We start from the raw sequence: 22,942 nt of genomic DNA, 5'->3' as shown, positions 1-22,942 counted from the left end.
AAAAAGTTGGTTTTGCAATAGAAGCAAATGAAGTTATCTGAAACCTGACGAGCTTCGTTGAGTTTAAGAGCTAATTACTTTGCCTAGTGGTAGAGTGCTTCCCTAGCATGCCTGTTCTATATAAACAGAAAAGGCCAGAAGTGGTGCTGTGGCTCAGAGGGTAGAGCACTAGCCTTGAGCATAGAAAGGCTCAGGGACAGAGGCCAGGCCCTGAGTTCAAGGCCCAAGACCAGCGGGAGGGGGGGAAAGGGGGAGGGAAGAACTAACTACTTTGTAACAAATAGTATTTCTTTGACCAGCTCCCATTTTCACCCAAAAGAGGGATTTTAGTAACCTTGATTCTATCATGATGCATTTGAATATTCTTCCTCACCATACACAAATTCCCCTTCAACTTGTGATAGAAAAGAATCAAAGTATAGAAAGTCAGGAGACACCTGAGTGGCCTCCTCAGATGCCCAATGCAGCCTACAGAACTCCACATGTACCTATCACTGTTACAAAGATGATAGAACATGGCCAAGCTGATGGAGAGGCATCCCTGGTATGAAGCACCACTTGTGAAATGTGGAACTTATTACTGAGTTTTCCATTATTAATGATTGCACTTAAAGGGACCATGACTCTGCTGCACAAGAGAAGGTTCATTCTTGGCTGAACATAATCTGTCAACATGCTCATCTGAGTGAGTCTGAAGTCATCAGAGTCTCGATCCTTTGCCAAAATTTTTACAGGGCTCTAAGACCCCTAAAGTCTTATTTTAGCATCTTATTAGAAGCATGATTCTAAGCAAAAGTGATACTGCCTGGACAACTATAGTGTGCAAGGGAGAAGGAAAGCCTGTTACTACTCTAAGACAGGTGGAACTTGGCTTCCTTTGGCCCTGATTACAAGAGCCGACACTCAGGACAAGGGCCAAGTCCTACTATTAAGAATAGAAAACATCTTCTGCTGCTTTTATGAGAAATCATGCACATGAAGATCACACATCTGAGCATTTGTGATGTAGTCTTGCCTTGGTGAAGTCCTCCTGTTAGTTTGCGTATTGCTCAAAACTTGCCTCTTTTTTAATCTTCAATCATGCAAAAGTATCTCAATTTGACATGTCAAATTATGAGTACAATGCATCCTAATCAACAGCATGCCTTCTATCATTGTCTTAACGCAAATTATTATGTTTACCTTATCAGCTAGTAAGCTATGAGAAACAGGAGGGGTCAGGGTGCCAGGATTGCATCAAGAACACATATCCAATGGCCTTAGGCTCTCCCATTAGACTGCACTTCTTAAAGATTCTGGTTACTACCAATAGAGTCACCGAATGTGACTCCAATGCATGCTCCTTTGGGGACATTTAACCAAAGTATGACTTGAAACTTGTCATTGTATTTCCCTACACATTCATAGTGATTATTGGCACCTGGGATGTTCTAAAACATTATTCCTAAGACAATGGGTATACTTATAAGATCCTATGGCTTAGATTTGTGTTTTAAAACTGCTTTTATAATACTTTTACTCTGTTATGGACAAAGTGTGATTTCTATTCTCATTCTTTCTCATTCAAGTTGAATATCGTGACAACCCAGGAACACAACTTATATGCACTCTAGCCTCCAAAACCTGAGCTCCCTTTCTTCTGATAGTATATTTTTTTGAAACATAGGATACTGAGCTTAGGGACAAAACACAGTGAGGAATTAAAGTAGATGGGCCTCACATGCAGTTTGTGAATTAAGTTTGCCCATAAATTAAATTTCCAGGCATGTGACAGTTGTTCTTCTTGTATGGGGTGGATGTGGAGTGTGTCCTGAAGGCCATATTTTAAATGTCTGATCCCTGGTGAGCTGCTGTTGGGAGACAGTATGACATTGGAGAGGTGGGGCCTGGTGAGAGGTCTTCAGGTCATTGGGGGATGGACCTTTGAAGGACTTACAGAGAGTCTGTGGGAGCCAGGTCTCTCCTTCCTTCTCTTCATTTCCTGGATGATAAGAGTTCTCTGACACACACTCCTGCCATGATGTCCTACCTCACCAACTGCTCAGAACAATGAAACTACGCAATCATGTAATAGAATCCCCAAAATGTGAGCCCATATAAATCTCTCTCGCTTATAATTAACTTATAAGGCAAGTGATAGGATAGTTGATCAATACAGACATCTATCACAGAATCCTGGTAGGTCTGCAATTCAGTTTGAATTATAGCTTATGGCTGGGCCTATCTTTCTGCCATAACTTCCCCAGGCCTGGGCTTCAGCCTAACTATCCAACATTTCAGGAAAGACATAGAATTGCCAAATGTATGACGTGAGTGATGTATGACAGAACTATGTTTTCTTTAAAGTCATACAGCACTAAAAAGTCATCTTTTATTATTTTTACATTATATCCTTGAGGAAATGCAGCTAGATAGCATACTGGATAAATAAGAGTATTATAGTGGAGTAGGAAGAGTCTAGTCTTGACTCAGTGTCCAGCTACCTAGTGATTTGCTTGTGTCTTTGCAAGGTTATTTACAGATATACTGATCTCTTATCCATTCTCCAACCCAGGGATTCTGAGGAACATCACTACTGACTTTGGGGTTGGATAGTTCTATGCTGGAGACAAGGTGTGGACTCAGGCAATAAAAAATACTAAGCTACCATGTCCCTGCTCTCTCAGATGCCAGTAGTGATTCACCTCTTGATAACAACTAAAAATGTCCAGAGACAATATCAAACATCCCCCTAATAGGACAGATTGCCCCCAGTCTTGAACCACTAATCTAATCTCAATGATTATTATGTTCTTTTCCTGAAATTTGCTTTTCTGGTATCTAAAATGGACATTCTTCAATAATTCCATTGGAGGTTGACCTCCGAATTACTCCAATGCCTTTCATTTTGATTAACTGTGTGTCACTTTATCACTTCTGTGAGAGGGAGATAGGGGCCTGTTGTTTTCCTCCCTGTATTGCACAAACAAGTTATAATGACTCATTCATTGTAGACAAGAGGAACCTCAGCCTTCAGGTGCTTGGGGAATGTTCATAATAAATCATAATTATCTGAATTGTTTTGCACTACTTTTATACAGCTAGGAAACAATGACTTTGAATTTTTTGAAAATGAGGGAAGTTCCTTTCTATTCATTTACTTTATTCCTAAGTGATTGCACATACACAGGAACTGCCTTACTATTTATTGCCCTCCTCGATCACAGCATTCTGAACTTTTACACAAACGAGGATCCAGCATAAAGGAATAAGTTGAGAACATAAAACTCTTAGGCTCTGAAGGTGTTGCTAAAAGTAATCTCTGCTTGCAAAGTGCAAAGAACTCTGGAATTCTGCACAGCCTAATTGTTACAATTTAGGATACAATCTCTGTAAATGTCACACATATGGATTTATCATAGTCCACGGAACTCTCACGTTTGTTTCAGTTATAACTTTCAACCAATCTCCTTAGAAAACAGAGAAGCACAGAGAACTGTAAAACTTTGTATCTTGTTGACAAAGTGATGTGAAGGTGTGATATTTTTTGTGTGTAGCAACATGTTATCTGAGACTTGATGTTAATACAATCTGATAGGCTTGTTGAGTAGAAGCTATCACCTTTACCTCCACTGGCAAGGAATGGAATTATTTTTTAAAATATTAATTTTAAATAAATAAATAACTTCATAAATAAATACATATTTATATATAAGTATGTTTATATCTATACATATAACTTAATTCCTGTGTAAAGCTGAATGGCTTAGACTAGTTCATAAGGTAGATCATAGGCTTACACCCACTTTGAAAACATCCATCCGTTTACTTAGTCAAATTCTCTATGTGTATGTACCAGGAATTATGCCAGAGGATATAATGATAAGCAATAGTAATTTGTTTTATGGCCTTAAAGGGCAAAAAGGTTGGCAGGAAAGAAACAGTTATTATATAGTGTTAAAATAAACGTCGAGAGAAAGGTATTCGGTGCCCTAGTAAATCTTCTGAAGAACTTCAAAAGTTAGGAAAGAATTCCTCAAGGAGCCAACATTTAAAGTGAGATTTAAAGTGTCATTAGAAGTTATGTTGGTGAAGAAAGGAAGCAGTAGCCTTTTAAGAATGAGACATTGCATGATCAAGTCCTTGTGATGAAGTAGTCCGATGTTACGAAATAGGGATCGATACTATGGACAGGGCCTCAAGCTGTCAGTTCCAAATCAGTTTCATCTCAAGCCTCGAAGCACTGGGATGACTATGGAGAGGTCTCAGTAAGGAGTTCACATGATCAGTGCTAACTTTTTTTTAAAAGGCAGACACTATAATGTTCTTAACTTATTCTAGATAAATGTAAAGAATGGGACAAAAGACACCTAAAAACTGGATGACAAGAGTAAAAAGGAAACAATGAAGCTTGAGGAGAATGGTTTGGAAAGGGGGAGCATAGACATTGGAGAAATGGCGGAGATGGTGAGTGTGACCAAGGTAGACCGTGCACATTCATGACCTTTGCACACTTAATGGCTGTTAATAAAATGTGAGGGGTGACAAATGGATATTAAGTGATCTGGGATAGTATTTATCCAGTCCAGCCAATAGAAGATGATATTGTGGATTCAAGTGGGTGTGGCAGTGGTGGTAGAGACGGAGAAAAAAACAGATTCAGGAGAACTTTTTTAGCACTATCATTTGTAATTTATAAGGAACAGGGGTGAGGGATCAGTGGTAGAGCTCTTGCCTATTACACAGGAGACCTTGAGATTCAATCCCCAGCATTGTAAAAAGAAAAACAAAGCAAAGCAAACTCGTTTGAAATTTATGGGTAGGTACTGGTAAAGACTGAGGATAAAAGGAAGAAGATAGAGAACATAAGAATGGCCCCGTCAAACCTGGAATATCATTAGTTCACTTAAAAAATTATTATTAGTTATTATGTTTAGTTATCAGTTATGTTATTATAGTGCATACTATTAGTTAAATTAATAAAAATAAATTAAATTAATGATAATTTGATTGGTTAAATTGTAGATGCGGCTCAAATAACTTAATTAAATTTCCTGAGTTCATAGACGTTTTGACGTGCTTTATAACAGAGTAAACTTGATCCAAGAAATAGGACACCTAAAAATGAGATCAGTTCCCTTTTTTGGTAAAAACTGGAGTCCTGGTACTATAATAAGGGATGAAATAAACTGAGCACTGGTAGCTCACTCCTATAATCCTAGCTGTTCAGGAAGTTGACATCTGAGGATCAAAGTTCAAAGCCAGTATAAGCAGCAAAGCCCACAAGGCACCAGCTCCACAATTAACCAAAAAAGCCATCCTGGTGGCACAGTTCAGTTAGTAGCTCACCAGGCAAGCAAGGTCCTTAGCTCAAACTTTGGTACTGCCAAAAAATAAAATAGAAAGAATTGAAAAATAGAATAGAATCTCTCACACTTCACTGCTTGTTAGAGTAGATTGTAGAGGAGTTTTCCTCTACAGTCAGTTGGCACTTGCCTGCCCTCAGCCTCCAGAGAGCCAGTGAGCATGCAATTCTGGAAGACATATAGGTTTTTTGCTGCATTGCTTTCCAATCCTTCTAAATCCAACATAAAAACAAAACACTAAAGACTCAGCAGCAAAACAGAAAATACAAGAATGAAGCTAACAGGTTGTTCCACAAACCTCAAACTACAAGGGAACACAGAAAAACTTCCTGTAGGGCCACAACTATAAATTCTCAAAACCCACTCATGTCTCTTCCAGGTAGATCTACACATACTAAGAAGAAACTGTCAGAGGCAGAATAAATATTAGTTTCTAGTAGGTGGCCCATTTGAAGCTGCAGGGAAGATTTTGATAGAAAAGCTTTCTACCGAATAAAAGAAAATTAATGACAGAATTAGGGATGAGCTCCTACAGAAATTCCCTCTCCACAAGTATTAAGGCATCAACTCATGAAACATAAATGATGGCCCAATATTACAAAGGAAAGCCATGCATATATTAACTTTCCCCTATGGTAAAGATATACTATTACATACAGTTAGGGAATGGGGGAGATTAAATGGAATCTAGTAAGGATTTGCCTAATCAAAGCTAATTGCAGCAAATAGAAGGAACAAGGATGCATGCAGAACTGAACCTTGTATTGGCAATCAGCAAAATCCAGAATCTGGGAAATATCCAGGTCAAACACCCTTTATTCTTCAGCAGATAAATTATGAAGAGAAAGAATAAATAATGAGAGAATTTGAAAAACCATATCAATTTTCTTTCAGTAGGCCAGATTATGAAGTTCTTAGAGATGCCCACTTGTAAAAAGAAAAATCAGGAAGCTGGTCATAAAAAAAACAACAACTACAAGATAGTAATTGGGACAACTTATTAATTCAGGGCAGGGATTGCCATTATTTGGATGGTTTCTGAGGTGGTAACAAACTTGGTTTCTTGACTCAGGTGTTGACCACAAAGTTATATTCCTTATCATAACCCATAAAGATATGTTAGGGCCCTGTATAGTTTTCTGTGGCCATGATTTAGCTAATTAGACAAAAACAGAAAAAAAGGATAATATAATTTATGTGTAATTTATCTAGAATTACCCCAGCATTTTATGTTAGAAAATAAAAATAATTAAACCTATTGTCAAGCTTGTCAAAGTGAAGCATTTGAAGCAGAGTTTGTTTCATAATGCCAGTACTATCTGTCCATACTATCATAATTAATCTAGGAAATTTATTTTCAATCTGCTTTAGCTTGTATCCATGAGAGTTATGACATAGTACTATGTCAAAAATAAAGTATACATACTCTAGCTTGCTTCCCATTATGATACCAATGTGTAAACTCTAAGTGGTTGGCATAGAACAAATAATCAACACCCTAGTGAATAATACCCAATAGTTAGCTAACTATAAAGGATGAGAGAAAGGAAAGTTGATGCCAGGTGCAAGAACTTTAGATGAGAAATGTCTCTGATTCCCCAAATTATATCAGCAGAAATTTTCTAGAGCCAGGAGTAAAAGGATAGTAAATGGTTAGGACCTTCCCTGGGTGCCAGAAGATGTTTGGTTTATTATTGAGATGTTTCTACAGCTGTCTGCCTGTTGCAGGAAATCTGTCATCCTTCTTCAAAACAATCAAGGGTCACTAAAGCCCCATTATTGGCCCAAAGCAGGAAACACAACAAAGCCTAACATAATAGAGTTCCACTAAAAGGAATCCAACTTTGGAAAGAGTTGGTGGGGGGGCGGTGTGCTTAGGATTGCTAGTCTACACTGTTCCCAGACCAGTCATGATGAAAAGACATGCTTATTTAACAAGCCACCGTTTATAACAAATTGCAAAGGCTATCAACAGAACAAGGAAGCCTGTGCATCAAGATGCAATCCTTCTCTGATCAGCCAGGAAATATTAACCACCCATGACAAAGGCAAATAAAACAAAGGTGATTGTTGGCATGCCATCTGTGGATGCAGGCCATGACTATGTTTCTGCCAGTGGAAAAGGAAAGGCCAGGCACATTCACCCCAGAACAATCCTATTGCTTCTGGTACTGGCTACTTCAACGAGCCACCTATGTGACTTGAACTATAGCATTAAGCTGCAAAAAAAGGGAGATTTCTTGTTCTAGCAGAAAACACATATTAGATTAATGGTCTGCTATTATATTCATTAGTGAATCCAGGTCACTTTTAAAAGCAGGCAAGACAGATACATCTCAGGAGGTGCACGAGACCTCTAGTTGCAGTGTTTATAAGAAAGTGTACGTGTCCATGTACCAAGCCTAAAATATTAGTAGAGAGTAATAAACAATATACAATGGCCAGGTGCCAGTGTCTCATGCTTATTATCCTAGATACTCAAGAGGCTAAGATTTGAGGATTGCCATTCAAAGCCAGCCTGGACAGGAAAGTCTGTGAGACCTACCTGGAACAAACTATGCCCCACCCTTCTGCAAAAAAAGCCAGAAGTAGAGCTGTAATTCAAGTGGTAGAGTACTAACTTTGAACAGAAAAACTCAGGGACAGTGTGCAGGCACTGAGTTCAAGCCTCAAACCAGCACACACACACACACACACACACACACACACACACACACACACACGGTTCATTCATCTTACTACTCAATTTTACATTTTATACAATTGATGGTTGTCATGTATCTCTCAATCTACTCAACCTTAAGTATGAACAAGAACAAAGTCCCATGAGGAGATTTACAACCGAAAGCCTGAGCTTCGGAGAGCCAGACATCTTGACATACTGAGAAATTCTTTCTCAAAAGAGAGTGTGAAATGAAATGGAAGTTCCAATATTGTGGTCGAGGGTTTAAATTATACAGCAACAGTTCATTTAGACATGCCCTAATCCCATTTGCAGAATGTCTGTTTTAAAGAGATGAGGGAAGAAACAGTAACAGTGTCTGCAGAAATTATACATGGAGTAGAAAAAAGAGGAGATGCCATGAGCATGAGGGCTTAGAAGAGCCCTCTCTCCAGAAAGCATCTCCATCATCTCATCTGCCTCTTCCTTCGAGTCTGTGACAGGGCCCATAATGGCTTTTACAAGTGTGCTCAACAGAGGGATGCTGTGAAATTGTAGCATCTCTTTCACATACTTCTTTACAGGAGCCTTGTAAATACCATTCCTCAATCTAGCCACCCAGCAGGACATAGCTCTATTGGAAAGGAAATTCTAGAGCATACCAAAAGTTCTGAAAGAAACAGCCTCCCACCCCAAAATAAAAAAAGTCTAGGCTGAAGTTTAATGTTATTATGGCAGAATTTTCTCAGTTTTCAGGCCTCTAGATATCTCTTCTCATCAGCCTATTTGTCAGTATACTATAGAGAACAAAAAATATTGTTCTGTAAATGCATATGCATCCATGCGCGCATATACACAGTCATCCGCACCATTATTTCCCTTATTTATTGAATTAACGAGCTCTAATGACCACTCCCATTTCCTGAGTCTGTGGGGAAATTTAGATGTTCCACAGACATCTTTTCCCAACTCAAAAGGGTAAGATTGATATTGCAAGATCTGTGATAGGCCAAAGCCAGACAATGAATGAAACAGACTAATAGCAGAGAAGAAGAGAATAAACAAAAACAAGTCATTTGTTTTAGAGCATCGTCACTTTAAATCATAATAAGTTCTCAGTAAATTTCTGCTTCTGCTGGAGATAGACTAGCATGGGTTTTTCCTTTCTCTTTGTATAAGACACACAGATACATGGCAAAATATAATAAGTAGTAACTTTCAGGGATTGTGGATCAAGTAACATCATATGGCAAAGAAAAGGGATGATTTCTGTGATTATCCAAGTATAACTCCTGGACAGAATTTCCAGCTTGTGTCCCGAGGAGGTGGAAATGCAGAATGAGTCCAGTGCTCAGGCTGAGTCATATGTAGAAGGCAGAAAAACATACTCCATCACAAGGAGAAAATCCAGTTAATTGAAAACTACTCTGACATGTAACAGATGATAGACTATTATTAGATGTTTTTTAGATGCTAGATGTATAGCTTCCAGAGTTGGACAAAAGTTGGGTGTGGTGGTATACACCTGTAATCTTAGCACTTAGAAGGCATAAACAAGAGGATTTTGAGCTTGAGGCCAGTCTGAGATCTATAGTGAATTCCAGGAAATTATGGGCTACATAAGGAGACTCTGTTCAAAAGCAACAACAACAACAACAACACAGGGCATGTGCAGTGGCTCATGTTAATATCAGCTACTTGGGAAGTAGAGATTGGAAGGTCACAGTTCAAGAGCACATTGGTAAAAAAGGCTAGGAAGATCCATCTAAAAACACAACTCAGTTCAGATGATGATAGCTCACATCTGTAGTCTAGTATTCAGGTAGCTGAGATCTGAGGATTTTGGTTTGAAGCCAGCTTGGGCAATAAAGCCAATGAGAACTCTTATTTTCAATTAACCACCAAAAAGTCAGAAGTGGTAGCATGCTCAGGGACAATACCCAGGCCTTAAGTTTAAGATCCACCTGGCACACATACAAAAATCGACAACTCCAGCATAGTGGCATACATCTGTAATTCCAGTTTGTGGGAGGCACAGGGAAGAGAATTATGGTCCCAGGCCCAAAGCAGCCCAGGCAAAAATCTAAAGCAAAATAACTAAAGAAAAAAGGGACAAGAGTACAGCTCAGGTTCTTGCTACCAAGGAGTTCAAAGAAGTTCAAACCCTAGTATTGCTAAAAAAAAAAAAAAAAAAAAAAAAAAAAAGAAGAAGAAAGAAAGAAAGAAAAGGAAAGGAAAGAAACAAAGAAAAAATTGGGCAAAAACATAAAAGATGTAACAGAAATCTAGTAAAATTGTTATAGTAGACTAGAAGGAATTAACAACAAATAAGATACTGTAGAAGATAGCACTAGGATAGAAATGGTCCAAAATGAAACACAAAGATACGTAGTTTAACAAATGAAGAGAGAGCCTATGTGCAACAAACAGCTTCAAGTGATCTAAAATATTGTCAGAGCCTCACTGCAACACAAGTCCTGACTGAAACCTACAATGTGCCATTGTTTTTATAAAACTCTGTGTTTATTTATTTATTTATTTGTGTGGGGGGGGGGGCTAACTGCCATATTGTGTCTACAATGTTTGTCCCACCTTACATTTTGACCAGCAATCATCAGGAATTTCTCTTTCTTCTCAGCCTTGCCAATGCTTAGTATTTTCTGTTTATTTCAAGTTGCTCTGGTTTCGATAATAGCCACCCTGAATGGTATGAAGTGGTGTCACAGTGGACATTCTGACTGGCATTTCTCTAGTTATGCTAATGATGAGCATCTTTCCACGTACTTCCTGACCATTTGTACAACTTGGAAATAGAAGAGGCAATCCAAAAATTCATATGGAACAATAAAAGACCCCGAATAGCAAAAAACAATCCTCAACAGAAAGAACACTGCTGGGGGAATATCAATACCAAATTTCAAACTTTATTATATCTTGGGAGAAATTTTAACTAAAATCATTTGCTCATTTTTTTTAAATTAGGTTTTGGTTGTTATTGTTGAACTATTTTAGTATTTCAGAATATTAATGTCCTATCAGTTATATAATTCACCAGTGCTTTTATTCTCTGTGTTCCTTTTTCATTTAATTGATACTTTCCATGGTTTGCAGAAGTTGCAATTTGGTTTTGCTTTGGTCTGGTAGGTTTTGATCTCACTTTGTAGTCCAGGCTGGCCTCCAACTTGAGATTTTGGTTTTGTCTTTGCCTTAGCTATTTATTTATTCTTAAAGTTGTTCTTAAGAGGTTGGACATAGGGTTCAATTTGTCAGTTTGTGAGTATAATACATCTTGACCCGTTCATCAACTTTCATTAGTCTCTCTCACCTCTCCATTCTTCACCCATTCATTTCTTCATATACACTTTTTCCACATACTTCCATTTTCACTTATATTCACTCAATATTAGGACTATACTTATCGATCCTTCTGTCTATGCCTCCTAAGAGCTAGGATTATAAAAACATACCTGGCTTAAAACTTTCTAATTTGTATAAAATCAATGCATCTATTTTTTTTGTTTTGTTGACTATGCTTTAGATATGGGTATAGTTTTATGATGAGAAGGACAAGGCATGAAGAAAATAGTTGTATAGAAAAATACCAATCAAATTACCATTTTAGCCGGGCACTGGTGGCTCACACCTGTAATCCTAGCTTTGCAGGAGGCTGAGATCTGAGGATCATGGTTCAAAGCCAGCTCAGGCAGGAAAGTTCGTGAGACTCTTATTGCCAATAAACCACTCAGAAAACTGGCAGTGGTGCTGTAGCTCAAGTGGTAGAGCACTAGCCTTGAGCTGAAGAGCTGAGGGACAGCGCTCAGGCCCAGAGTTCAAGTCCCATGACCAACAAAAATAAAATAAAATAAAATTTTATACTAGTCATCTCATTTTGAAATTCACCATAGTCACTTCTCATGGGTCACTGTCCATTGGCTGTCTAGCTCTCTGCCTCCCAGGTAAATTCTCTTTTCCCTATTACTTTCTCTTCCTTTCTGCTTTATTCCTCTTCTTCTTTCCTCCTTCTCTCTTCTCTTTCCTCCTTCTCCTTTTCCTCCCCCTCCTCCTCTTTGTCCTCCTCCTCTTCCTCTGTCTTTCTCCTTCTTTCTTACTTTTTTTTTGGTTGGTTATAGGGCTTGAACTCTGGGCCTGAGTGCTGTTCCTCAACTCTTCAGCTCAAGGCCAGCACTCTACTGCTTGAGCTACAGCGCCACTTCTGGGTTTTAGTGGTTTATTGGCAATAAGAGTCTCACAGACTTTCCTGCCTGGGCTGGCTTTGAACCATGATCCTCAGATCTCAGCTTCCTGAGTAGCTAGGGTTACAGGCATGAGCCACCGGCGCCCGACTCTTCTTTCTTATTACAAACCAAATTGTCTTCTACCATTCAGAATGGGAATCAGCCATTTTTCTCAGATGTCTTGATCTTTGCCTTACTATTCAACCTCTCGGGACTCAGAAACATCTTCACAAATGAAGATAGTTCCCTCCTAAGAAATAAATGCTGACAGCTTTTAAGATAGTGTTCCTGTCCTAAAAGAGTAAAAACTTGGGGAAGGAAGAGACAAAGAAAGAAATGTTTGTTTTAGAGATTGCAGTAGATAAGTCGTACTCTGGAAGCCACAAGGATTATGAATAGAGTATCTATCTAGAGAACTTTTCAGTAATGCACACTGCAAAGGGTTTTGCAGACTTAGTTATGAAAACAAAAGTCATTGATTTGCTTACAATTTGTGTGGGTCAGCAACTGAGACAGAGGCCAGAAGTGGCGGTACGTACTTGTAATCCTAGTTTCTGGGGAAACACGGGAAAGAGGACTGTGGTCCAAGGCCAGCCTGAGCCAAATGCAAAAGACCCTTCTTAAAAGATTAGAGTAAAAAGCTAGGGAACACCTGACTGGCAAGCTCAAGTTCATACTCAGTATCAGCAAAGACCACCACAACAAATAATTCAGAGTTTGGTGGGGATAGCTGCTTTCTGGGCTGCAGTGCCTGGGGCCTGAGGATTGCTTGAGCAGGTAAAGCTAGATGAGACAGAGTTTCTCACTCTTTCCTGGTTCTGGTCCATGTGGTCTTTCTTCTGACTAGCTGTGATTCCCCCGAACATGGTGGTCTCCTGGGAACTGAACATCTGTGCCTGCTGGCTTTTCAGAAATGGATTTGTGGAAGTTGCTAGTCCTTTTCAAGTTTGGGCTATGAATTCTAAGAAAGTCATATCTGCTTCATAAGAAAGTGATAAGCAAAGCCGGGCACCAGTGGCTCACACCTGTAATCCTAGCTACTCAGGAGGCTGAGATCTGAGGATTGTGGTTCAAAGCCAAGCCCAGGCAGGAGAGACCGTGAGACTCCTAGCTCTAATAAACGACCAGAAAACCAGAAGTGGCGCTGTGGCTCAAGTGGTAGAGCACTCGCCTTGAGCTGAAGAGCTGAGGGACAGTGCCCAGGCCCAGAGTTCAAGCCCCAAGACCAACCAAAATAAACCAAAAACTTTTCATCAAACTCCACTCTCTGAATGTTGAATTTGCAGCAACTATCACTATACTTAGCGATAGAGTGGTGATTGTACTTATTCTTATCTGGCAGTGTTGCTTCTGGTGTTGGGATATTCGACCTTTGAGTCCTGAAAAATCTGAAGTGCCTTTTTTTTTGTTTTATCTTTTTCTTTTTGGCCATTCTTTTGTGGACACATTTTAGTCAAGGTCATGGATGAGAATCATTATTTCCACCAGGGAAAACCAACACTAGGAGTGTGCATTGTGTAGCTGAAATGTCTCAACTGTTTCTGAAGGTCTGTGATACCTGCCACCAGGAAGACGGATGGAGCTGGTAAGGTAGGGTCTATTTCCCTGGAGCGCTGAGCTGTATTGGACAGACACAAAGGCCCTCTCCAGCTGGTGTGTAGCAGAGATGCTCAGAGAGCCTTCTTTCTTGGTCTATTATGTGATTCTGAGAAAGGAAGCTCAGGCAAGACCAGTACATCCTTTGGGTCGACGTCAAATGCCTTATGACGTTGATTCTTCAGTGTTGTTTTCAGTGTGGATATTCTAGTCTTGTGAATTTGACATGGATTTGGCTCAGTGCCTCAACAGAATGCAATGTAGGCATAATTTGATCTTCCTGCAATTGTCTATTTAACTTGGCAATCCAGACTAATTTTTTCCTGTGAAGTGAGCCCAGAACGTCACTAAGATAGTGGTTGGGTTAATTAATGAGCCATAATAATGTGCATAATAAAAGCTTATGATCTGAGGTTTCTTCCCGCTATTTTCCTCTCTCCTTCCCATACAGAACTCCTGGCTTCACTGGAATCTATGAGTCATGTTTTGTTGAAGGAATCTCTTCTTGTAAACAACAGCAGGGGGAAAATAATAACTTAAGAACCATCTGTTTGAATGAGTCCTTGATTTTTTTTCCCCATTTCCCTCCACTGCACGTTAAAGGAAGTAGGCAGGGGGCAAAGTCTAATTATAATGTGAGTTACTAATTACAATATAACTTCTTCTTAATATATTTATTATAAATATTATTAGGTTCCACACCCAAAGCCTTAATCATCTTTCTTTTTACTACTCTTCCAATTCCTTCTTTCTTCCTTGTCTTTAGTTATGTAGCTAATGACACTAGAGTTTATTCTCCGATTGTCCAGATCCTTGGCATACAGTGTCATCGAAGACAATAGTGGGATTTGAAGCTTGTTGGTATCCATTTGGGAAACATATTTTCACAGGTGTCAGGGACAAGGCAGTGGACATGGCCATAGGATAGGGCAGTAACAAAGGTACTGATGCCTCCCCTGAAAAATGTGGATTCAACAACTTAAATTCTACAGATAGTTATTAAGTACCAACTATGTGTGTGTGTGCATCAAGGACTGAGCTAAACCTGGGCTTTGTAATAAGAACATCAACTTCAGGGCTGGGAAGTTGGCTCAGTGGTAGAGTGCTTGCCTCGCATGCATGAGGTCCTGGATTCATTTACTCAGCACCACATAAGAAGAAAAAAGCCAGAAGTGGTGCTGTGGCTCAAGTGGTAGAGTATTAGCCTTGAGCTGAAGAGCTGAGGGACAGCGCCCAGGCCTAGAGTTCAGCCCAGACGACCAACAACAACAACTTCGGCCTATCATAAAGAATCATTGTTAGGATGAAGAGAGAGCAAAAAAACAAAGCATCAAAGTTTTTTGTGGATTATAAAGTGCCTAACTCTGAGGTGCTACTAACATTATGACTCTTATCAGTCATCTGATTAATTAGAGTGGTCCTTTGTTGACCTCAAGGTCATTGGATTACCTTAGCCTATCATCAGGTGTGCACAAGAAAATAGTAGCCTACTAAGATAATCTTGATGTTAGCATTTCTATGCTCTTTAGGGAGAAAGAGAGACAGGCAGAGAGACAAACAGACACACAGACACAAATCATTGCCGCCAAGTCAGGACCATAATTGATGCCATTTTGCCAAATGGTGATCATTTAGTTTGTGACTTGCCTCACTTGAAAATTTTATGACTCAAATTATTTTTTTTCTGAAAATTAGTGCTGGATCAAAGTCAAAGTTCACCTACAACCATGTTGTTAGAAGGACAACACAAACACTGTGTCCTGGCACAACAGGCTACGTGCATGTATCATCATTGTCAGCAATTGGGAAGTTACCATTCTACTAGGGTAAAGCACTTGGATGGAAAGGAGGTGTTCCAAGTGAGTCATCGGTGACGAACCCAGCCTCTAACTTGACCAACTTCTTGAAAATGAGGCACATCAGGAAATAATAGTATTCACCAAAGGAAAGACATGGCCCCTCCTGAACCTCATCAGTGAAGTTACATTCCTGCACATGGCTAGAACACCATTAGCTCTGTTGTCCTCTTTTTCATCCATGTCCACCTCTCTGAGGAATTTTGACAAATATTTCTACTACCTCTTACCTTTCTAAGAGGACCCAGGAACCTCTTAAAAATACTCTTTTCTCTGGTACACAGTAGTTTTGAAATAAAGTTAATTTGAAAGTTTTCACGAATCCATTATATAAATATAAAGGCCAGGAAAAAAAAAGGTAGATATCACTAACATGAGTTCACAGGGATGTTGCTCAAAGTCTTACATCTACTAAGCATCAAGACCAGGTTCTAAAAAGAGGTAGTTCTAATTAACTCTCCCAACAACAAATCCTCAAAGAAACAACTGCCCAATTAATAAGTGGTCTAAAGACTTAAAGAGAAACTCTGAAGAGGAAATAAGAATGGCCATTAGACACATGAAGAAATGCTCATCTTCTCTAGCCATAAAAGAAATGCAAATCAAGACAACATTGAGATTCCACCTAACCCTCGTTAGAATAGCTATAATCAAGAAATCTAGTAACAACAGATGCTGCAGGGGATGTGGCCAAAATGGAACCATACTGCATTATTGGTGGGAATGTAAACTTGTTCAACCACTTTGGAAAACAGTATGGAGGTTCCTCAAAAGACTCCAAATAGAGCTCCCCTATGACCCAGCAATCTCTCTTTTGGGCATTCACCCAAATGACCACAAACAAGGTCATACCAAAGCTTGGACCAGCAAACCATGTTTATTGCAGCATTATTCTCTAGCTAAGATATGGAACTAATCTAGATGCCCCTCAGAAGATGAATGGATCAAGAAAATGTAATATATAGATACACATACATACACACACACACACACACACACACACACACACACACACACAAAATGGAATTCTATGCCTCTATCAGAAAGAATGACACTGCCCCATTTGTTAGGGAATGGAAAGACTTGGAAAAAACTATACTAAATGAAGTAAGCCAGGCCCAAAGAAACATAGGTCCCATGGTTTCCTTTATTTTCAATAACTAGTACATGTCTAGGACAAGCAAAAAAAGTCAAAAGCTATGTACATGTGACCATATATGATGATGTTAAGTGAAATGAACCCCAAGATAGGGACACAAGCGGCTTTTTCTTTCTTGCTATTGTTTCTAACGTACTTATAATGCACTATGTGATTCTCTTGTTTCTTTTTTTTTTTTGTGAAAATACTATACAGAGGGGTTACAATTACATGGGCAAGGTAACTAGTACATTTCTTATCAAGCATTGTTGCCTCCTCTTTGTTTCCCCTTCCCAACTCTTCCCATACTCCTCCCCCACCCCACCGTACCAAAGTTGTAAAGTTTGTTTTTGACATAACAACTTGTACATCTCATTGTTGCAATGGGTCCACTAGTATCCCTATTTAAACGATATGTTTTTCCCCTTCCACTCCACAAATTATACCGACATCAAATATAGTGAAAGCAGGGGTTATACTGTGGAGGAGGGACATACATAGCAACAAAAAAATAATCTTATAAATGTGTTAGAAACAATAACATGAAAGAAAAAAAATTTGAATACATATCTTAAGGTTCATTTCCCTAACATCACCTTATCTGACTTTTGGAACCTTACTGCATTGTTGGTGGGAGTATAAACTTGTTCAACCACTTTGGAAAGTAGGATGGAGGTTCCTCAAAAGACTCCACATAGAGCTCCCCTATGACCCAGCAATCCCACTTTTGTGCATTTACCCAAATGTTTACAAACAAGACCACACTAAAGCTACCAGCACGACTATGTTTATTGCAGCATTATTTACTATAGCTAAGACATGGAACCAACCCAGATGCCCCTCAGTAGATGAATGGATCAAGAAAATGTGGAATTTTATGCCTCCATCAGAAAGAATGCCATTGCCCCATTTGTTAGGAAATAGAAAGGCTTGGAAAAAATTATATTAAGTGAAGTAAGCCAGGCCCAAAGAAACATAGGTCCCATGGTTTCCCTTATTTGCAATATCTAGTATATGTCTGAGTCTTGTTTCTTTTTTATGTTCTTCCCCCATGGTATAACCCCTGTTTTCACTGTATCTGATTCTGGTACCCTGCATCTTGTATATACATTTTTCTAACTTGGGGAGGGGAAGGGGAATAACAAAATGCGGAAATAAGGATACAGGCTGACACATTATAACAATGAGATGTACAAGACACTATGTTGAAAAGAACCTTACAATTTGGTGGGAGGGGAAGGAGGAGTTGGGGAGGTGGGGAGGGAAGGAAGGTAGGGCAAAAGCAAAGGAGGAGCTGGGCACCGGTGGCTCACACCTGTAATTCTAGCTACTCAGGAGGTTGAGATCTGAGGATCACAGCTCAAAGCCAGTTTGGCCAGAAAAGTTGGTGAGACTCTGATCTCCAATACACCACTAGAATACCGGAAGTGGCGCTGTGGCTCAGGAGGTAGAGTGCTCGCCTTGAGCTGAAGAGCACAGGGACAGCACCCAGGCCCAGAGTTCAAGCCCCACAACCAACCAAAAAAAAAAAAAAAGCAAAGGAGGAGGTAACAATGCTTGATAGGAAATGTACTCATTACCCTACTCGTGTAACTATAACATCTCTGTACAGTATTTTTACAATAAAAAATATGGAAAAAATAAATTAAAAATAAAAAGAGGTAGTTTTCTGTTGTTAGTATTTTATTTTATTTTTATTAATAAGTTTTTTTTAGTGTGAAAATACCGTACAGATGGGTTACAATTACATGAGCAAGGTAATGAGTACATTTCTTATCAAGCATTGTTGCCTCCTCCTTTGTTTCCCCTTCCCATCCCTGCTCTCCCATCTCCCCCACCATGGAGCCTGTATTATCAATCTACTACAATTAAGCCAGTCTGATATCCAAATGGCTTACAATACATTATTACCAAGAATCTGCAAGAATATGCCTTTTTTTTTTTGCACATCTCTGCCAGCAGTGGGTATTATACTCCTTTTAATTATAACCTATCATAGAATAGGTTCAAGGTGATAGCATGTCATCTAAATCCCACAAGACCGTTTAACCTGGGAAGCAAAACTGTCATGTTGACCTAGTAATGGACATTTGGAGGAAATACTGCAAAGCTTTGAAGAATGTTTACCTCAATGTGTGATTTTTTCTAGGCCCATTTTGAACCTATCACAGAGAGTTCATCTAGAAATCTCAGAGGTGAGGAAAAGAAGGGGGTTGGCTGAATTATAACAGGAAGAATGGAGAGCGGATGGAGTCAGTCTGCACACTGGGACTCACGAGAAGGAGGTCAGGGACCTGTTTAACTCATAGAAATATTTCCCTAAATAAGTGATAGAAAAGCACAAATAGGTAGCCAAGGGCCAATGCAACCAGTAAAGTAAGTACCCAGATGTACTTGGCTTTTTGTACCTTAATAGTTTCTGGTTTTATATGGAGAAGGTTTGACTCATTCCACCAAGCTGTCTTCAGTTGTTTTTCCACCCATCAATCCTTCCCTAAATTGCTTCTCTTCTGAGTCTGGACCCAAAAGAACTAGAATGAGGCAGGAAGATGAGAACGTCTCAGGAATGGAGGATTTTAGTCACTGTTGAAGATTTTCTTTAATGTGCTAATGCCCCACAGATCCAGGCAAGATTTAGAAAAGTCTAAGAAGACCGAGCTGTCCTCATCGAAGCAAGCATCTTTATTTATTTTGCCCTTGGCAGCAAGACAAGTGAATTTAATAACTACATAATTTATTATCAACTTTGATATTAAGAATATCTGAAAAAAAAATCTCTTTTGCTTGTTCTCTGAATTAGCCAAGGGTAAATTGAAAGATTTTGCCAAACAAGGCAATGAGGAAAAAAATATCATCTCCTGGGAAATAATAACATTTGGATGAGTCAAATTAAAACCATTCACTGTCCTCATAAAGTGGTTTAGGAAAATGAAATAAAATAGTTACCACTACTTTGAGCCCTGTCAGAAAATTCACAAGGCAAAATGCCAGAACCATAATCAGTCACTGGGAGAAGAGGAAGTATTAGAGAAAAAAGAACCAGCCAGGCTTGAAAAGAAGCAAAGATTATGCACCAGAAAGAGTACAGCTCAAGATCTTTTGACCTTTGACCCATCCCCACCTCTACAAATAACCAATCTCACATAAAAATAGAGTTCCCAGCTAGTAGTTTCTGAGCTTAATCAATGATCCATCTTGGTAGGAGAACTTTTCACCCTGATTAGGGGCCAGTGAAGAAGATTTTGATCTTAGGGTTTTGAGAAAAAGTTGTCAATAAAAGTACCCACCATGAATTGATGTCGAGCTGGGAAGACTAATATTTTAACTTCCATCCCACTGAAAATTAACATAAATATCAAACTTTTAAATTAACTTTTATATGTCTCCAGTTCATGGTCATCCACTGTAAGTTAAAACCTTGATATTTCTAAAACCTTAATAAATAGGAGAAATGACAAAGGGTGTGTTTTAAAATTTCCAGGAAAAAAAAAAAGCCCACCTCTGCCCCATGACTCCGCAGATAGAAATGGGGTAGGCTTTTACAGAATTTATCCACAGTGCTTGCTGGAGAGCTGGTATTTTTGTAGAGTATATTTGGGAGAGAACTCTAGCCCCATGTGATCATAAACAGATTTAAGGAGAGGAACTGAATTGAAAGCCAGTGTTGATAGAGAGATGGAAAGAATAGAAAGTTTGAACAAACCCAGAGATCTAAGTAAGATGAGAATCAAACAAAAGAAGTCAAAAGAAAATTGAGGCAATCTCCAACAACTAGTATATTTGATGTCCTGATGTTTCTGGACTTAATAGTTTGTAATTGCCTTAGATTTTCTGTTTTTTTTTTTAAATTTAATAAGTTTTTTTGTGAAAGTACCATACAGAGGGGTTACAATTACATGAGCAAGGTAATGAGTACATTTCTTATCAAGAATTGTTACCTCGGGGCTGGGAAGGTTGGCTCAGTGGTAGAGCGCTTGCCTTGCATGCCAGAGGCCCTGGGTTTGATTCCTCAGCACCACATAAGCAAAAAGAAAAAAAAAGCCAGAAGTGGCGCTGTGGCTCAAGTGGTAGAGTGCTAGCCTTGAGCTGAAGAGCTGAGGGACGGCGCCCAGGCCCAGAGTTCAGGCCCCAGGACCAGAATCCCCTCCCCCCCAAAAAAGAATTGTTGTCTCCTCCTTGGTTTCCCCTTACCATTCCTACCCTCTCATCTCCCCCCTATCCACCAAAGTTGTAAAGTTCGTTTTTTGACATAGCATCTAAGGCACATGTAGGTAAATGAAAATATCTCTCCAGTACAGATGTTATTTTATCACAATTAATCCTAATTGAAGGCCAATGTCATACTTAAAGATAGTACTTGTCAAATCTTTAGGATCTGGTTTGCATTTAATTAAAGTTGCATAAAAATGCAGTTGTGCTTTCGAAAAGAATTGCTAAAGCAATCAAAATTTCTTTCCAACGGCTTTTACAGGTTTTGTGAAACTGAAGTGTTTGCAAATATTAGCTTCACATTACCAATTAGTATCAGATAATGAGCTATCGTTCACCTCATGGCTACTAAATTTATCTCAAGACTTTGTACAGTATACATTTTCTGTTAAATCATATCTCTCACCAACTGTAAGCCTTAACCTCCCTTGGTAACCTCAGCTTGCCATTTGAGAACACTGGAAATATTCTTTTAAGGTTGTAGATTATTAAATCTCGACAATAGGCCCTAGGTATTCACAGATATATTGTTCAAGGAAGATTACCACTGAGGAAAAAAAATCTAGACGTCTCAGGATGCAGAGTTCACTAAAGTGTGATATACACACAATAAATGTTACTTATCCATTAGAAAGAATGATATTATATTATTTGCAAATAACTGAAGGGCCTGAAAGGTGTCATGTTAAGTGAACTCTGTCAATCCCAAAGGGACAAAGGATTTTAAAAAAAAATTTTACTGGCGTGGGATACACAAAACCTGACTTCATTTTTGTTTGAGTTTTTCTTTTCATGAACCAACTCACAATTTAGACCTACATTGAAGGTAAATTTCTGTAGTGACCTATACTACTTGTGGGCAGGGACAGGCGGGGAAAAACTATGCAAGAGCCCTGGAAAGAATGACATTGTTCCAAAAGAAATGTACTCTTCATCTGACTTATATAACTGTACCCCCTTTGTAGATCACCTTTATAAAAAATGCATGAAGATAAAATGGGAAATATTATGATAATACAATCATGGTATTTTAACCTTTCTCACCTAGGTTTTGTAATTCTGAATATGATATCTCCCTTTGTCTGTACAAAACAGACTTGCAGAAGTAATGTTATAATAGAGCTATTTTTTTTAACTATGTTTGGTCAATGTCACATATAATAAGCCTCCAAATGAGGCAAGCTTACTCTGTATTAAATCACAAATTTGGGGCCTAAGTATTGACTTTACTCCTAAAGATTGTTTTTTTTCCCTCCACAGTCTTTCAGCTACTTCTACCAAATCTGGAAACCCATAATTAATTTTACAGCAAAGTGTATTCAGGACAGAGGTTAATAGTAGCAGGAATATAACTGAACAGACCTGGCTTCCCATTTCACTTCTACCATTTCCAAGGTATAGAACCTGGGGATACACTTGGCATATCTATGTCTCCCTTTCTACATCTAAAAAATGAAGATAATGGGGTTCATCTCCTAGACTTATGAGGAAGAATCAGTGGGAAAACGATGCAGCTTACATCAAGCCTTACACATGGTCAGTCTTCCAAGAAATTTGTTATCTTCTCATTGGCATTTTCCCTTTAATAATCCTGCTAGTCTTTTGCATTCAGCGCTTGTTTCAGCTCTAATGATATCCATGTTGTTCCCTCTGAGCTTTCTGGTTGCCACAGAAGGAGAGCATAGTAGGTTTTATTTGTTTGTTTTAGTTTTGACTTCATTTTGAGGTCTTCTTGTTTTCCTACCTTTCATCCCAGGGGTAGGTCTTTCTTGGCCTCTGGTTCCACACAGAATTCTATCTGGAGTATGGCTAGAGCAGGGTAACAGGAGGACAGCTTCCAGACACAGAAGCTCCTGCTGTGGTTTGAGGAAAACCAGAAGAACCTAGATACTTGCCATCAG

The sequence above is a fragment of the Dipodomys ordii genome, unplaced genomic scaffold (genome assembly GCF_000151885.1).
Source record: "Dipodomys ordii isolate 6190 unplaced genomic scaffold, Dord_2.0 Scaffold26, whole genome shotgun sequence".
NCBI lineage: Eukaryota > Metazoa > Chordata > Mammalia > Rodentia > Heteromyidae > Dipodomys > Dipodomys ordii.
This window is presented reverse-complemented; position numbering follows the sequence as displayed.